The sequence below is a fragment of the Triticum aestivum genome, chromosome 3B, assembly GCF_018294505.1.
Source record: "Triticum aestivum cultivar Chinese Spring chromosome 3B, IWGSC CS RefSeq v2.1, whole genome shotgun sequence".
In the NCBI taxonomy this organism is placed as follows: domain Eukaryota; kingdom Viridiplantae; phylum Streptophyta; class Magnoliopsida; order Poales; family Poaceae; genus Triticum; species Triticum aestivum.
In genome coordinates this window covers 245,380,243-245,384,231 of record NC_057801.1, presented here as the reverse complement: position 1 = coordinate 245,384,231, position 3,989 = coordinate 245,380,243, and positions in this window count along the sequence as shown.

Sequence of the window (3,989 nt, the reverse complement as noted above, 5' to 3'; positions counted from 1 at the left end):
ACAGTAATAGGAGGCGGGGGACACGATGTTTACCCAGGTTCGGGCCCTCTCGATGGAGGTAGTACCCTACTTCCTACTTGATTGATCTTGATGATATGAGTATTACAAGAGTTGATCTACCACGAGATCGTAGAGGCTAAACCCTAGAAGCTAGCCTATGATTATGATTGTTGTTGTCCTATGCACTAAACCCTCTAGTTTATATAGACACCGGAGGGGGCTAGGGTTACACAGAGTCGGTTACAGAGAAGGAGATCTACATATCCAAATTGCCAAGCTTGCCTTCCACGCAAAGGAGAGTCCCACCTAGACACGGGACTATGTCTTCAAAATTGTATCTTCATAGTCCAACAGTCCGGCCAAAGTATATAGTCCGGCTGTCCGAGGACCCCCTGATCCAGGACTCCCTCAGTAGACCCTGAACCAGGCTTCAATGACGATGAGTCCGGCGCACAGATTGTCTTCGGCATTGCAAGGCGGGTTCTTCTCCAAATCCAGAGTACCTGTTGTAACGAGTAGTGTCCGGCTTCCCATTAATGTTGCTCTCCTCGGCTTCTGTGCTTTAATAATGACTATCTCCACGTGTCGAGCGAATGCGAGAAGTCGGGGCATTTTTACATTTGCCACCCTGACCATGTAAGTAAATCATCTATTTAAAGAGACGGGGATCCTCAAATCCAAATCACACCATCCTCCGACAACGAGTATCCATCAGAGCGCGGCCGGAAGAAACCATAACATCATGGCCGGCCGTCGCAGCTCCTCCTCTCGCTCCCGTAGCACTAAGCCAGGCGATTGGGAGAAGTGTTCCGTCCCTCACAGCCGATTGGTAGAGTTGCAAACCCAGGGGTTTCTCCCGCCTGCATACATGGTCCCCGTTCGAGCCGGACTAGCCACTTATAATGGCGGGGAGCAAGCGGAGAGTTTTCCCAACCCGTCCAATGGGGAGCAGGTATGCCTTGTCTCTTACTTGTTGAGGGGACTTGGATTTCCAATCCATCCGTTCCTCCGCGGGATCTTGGAGTTCTACGGCCTCCAGCTGCATAACTTTAGTCTCGCCTCCATACTACAAATCGCGGGCTATGTCGCCTTCTGCGAGCTATTTCTGGGATGGGAAGCTAATTTCGAGCTATGGAAGAGGCTATTTTGCCTCGTACCCCGCACTTAGGGGGTTAATATATCAAGTGGGCGGAGCCGAAATTTGGCGCATCGCCGGGACCGGATACATGTACGGTACTCCAAAGAAGACATCCGAAGACTGGCCTTCGGAGTGGTTTTACATGGAGGACGTTCCCTTTCCGGACCCTATTCGGATGGGCCTTCCTGAGTTTGCAAATGCCTCGCTGAAGAAACGCCACAGCTGGCGCCCCTAGAGCCCCCAGGAGGAAGATAACAAAGAGGTCCTTTACCTGATGGGTAGGATAAAGACGTTGGCCAAATCAGGACTGACAATAATCGAGGTTATGTCAATATGTATAATGCAAGGAGTGTAGCCACTTCAATATCGGGGGAAACCCATGTGGCACTTCAATGGGGAAGACGATGCCACCCGCTGCGGCCGTAAAGGTCCGGACTCCGTCGCCGCTCTGGCAAAAATACTGTCAATTTGTACAAAGGAGAAGAAGAGGAGTTCATCCATATTAAGCCACGGGATGGATTCTCCATGTACAACCCCCGAAGCTGGGTGAGCTGCTATCTTTTACTCTCGCCCTTCCCTCCATCATAAATATTTACCTTGCTAATGCATAGGAGGAACTTCAAAAAGCTGTGGGGGAAATCCACAGCCCGTCTCCACAGCCAGAGGACCCCGACCGGGCCCTCGACCCCGGAGTCGAAGAAGATCCGGACGTATTTGTGGAGCTTATTGACAGGACGTCTATCAGCTAAGCTGTGATGGTGGCTTGGTGGCCATGATAGCAGATTACCCTGGCCTACTCCCTCCATCGCATGTAAGTAAAACCGGAGTCCCAACTTCTGAGAAGGATCCCTTCTTTGCATCTTGCCCACCGCACATATATTGTGTCTTACAGGGAAGGCCATCGGGGCGCCGTTCCGAACCCGCGGTGACTCGTCAACAAGGGGCACCGAAGCCGGGTAGGCTCAAAAGGAAGGCAGTCAGGACTAAGACGCCATCCCAAAGGTATGATTAAAACCTTGCTCCGCGATTATCATTTTTATAATATAATAACGTCTGTGGTTCCTGGCAGAAAAAAATGCTCGCCGGACTATGTCCGGAGAGCCTGCTGGCCACGCTTCCACTAGCCGGACTTAGGGGCGGAGGCTAACACAGGGACGTCGCCGAATGGTCCTCCTATAGAGTATGCGGATAGACTGTCCGCTTCGAATTCCGAAGTGGAGAGCGCCATGAATCACAGGCGCCGCCGGGCCGTACTCCGCGACACTAGTTTCTCGGAAGAGGTGTTCAATGCCTTCAACTCTGGAGATGCGTACATCCGAGCAGCTCAAGATTTTCTTGCCAGAGCCACGGACCAGTATGTAAAGGATATACAGGTAAGAAATTCTGATAATTATGTATATCAGTAGCCCCTGAGACTTGAAACAGTTGACACAACTGATTTAAGGATCATTGTATGCGTAGGCTCTCATGAATAAGAATACTCAATTGTCTCAAGAGCTGGAGGAGTGCAAAGCCCAGCTACGGGCCGCATTTGCCGGAAAGGAGGACTCCAAGAAGCCCTCGTCTGGTAGTACTTGTCTTGATCAAAAAGAATGTATTGACATGTACCAGTTAGTATTCGGCATGCATGCAAATCTAACAACAGATTCTGCAGACAATCCCGGAGGTAATTCGGAGGTCATATTGGAGGATGAGCAACATGCTCAACGACATCTAAAGGCTATCGAGCGCGTGCTTACAAAGGTTATACGGGAGAAAAATGATCTCCAGGACGCGAATACCCGACTGGGCGTCGAATTAAAAGATGTTCGGGCCCAACTTGCTGAATCCGTGAAGGAGAATAAGAGGCTTCGGCGCGGCATTTATAGTAAGTGCTCGAATGAACCTTTATACAGTTCGGCGAAGAAATGGGCTAACAGAATTATATCTGTAGGTATGCTGACAGGTCGTCCCAAAGAAGAGATGCCCGGATCTGCACGCGATCTTCTACAAGAGCTCTCACAACTGCACGGACAAGTTTGGCAGGTGATGCATGGTATTGCCCAGGCCTTGTGGCCGTCCGCCTCCCTGCCAGGAGGCATGAGAGAGCTTGTAGAGATGCTCAAGGGAGCACGGCATCGCTTTCAATTATGGAAGATATCGGCCTGCTGACAAGGTGCAAGGGAAGCCTGGGCCATGGTGAAGACGCGATAAACCAAGGCTGACCCGAACCACATGGCCGAGGTCGGACCTGTAGGGTCAGATGGGAAAAAGATCCCCGTTAGTCTGGTATATGACCGGGTAGCATTAGCCGCAAAGTATTCCCAACAGGATTGTAGGCTAGACAGCCTGTTGGATGGTATAGAAGAAGAATTCGGTCAGTCTAAGTGACAGTGTACTTCAAATGACGTATTTTGTCCCTAGCAGGATTTGTAAACCATTTGTCATGGTGGACCTTTTCGCTTCAACCTCCGGACCCGACAGTCCAGAGTGTATCGGAATACCCGCTCAGTTATGTAAAAACCGGGGTACGCGTGGAAACCGGTCGTAGGGGTGATAAGTGCTTGAACAGACAAGTACCCAACTAGCTATGTTATATTACATGGATAGTAAGAAACATCTTCCAGGGAGAATAGTTCCGTTAAGGGTTCCTTTCCCTGGGTATGCATGCATTAATGTGCATGTCCGAACTGCGAAAAGTGACGCAGGATATAAACGTCTGGGGGCATATATTGCAAGTAGGTAAGAAACATCTTTTGTTCACTGATCGAATATTCCCTTAAGAACGCTAGCTTTCGGCTTCACCCATGCTGAGGTACACATCCGGTTGACTCGACAGTAATAATCGTAGAGGTGCTCCCCTTATGCCCTA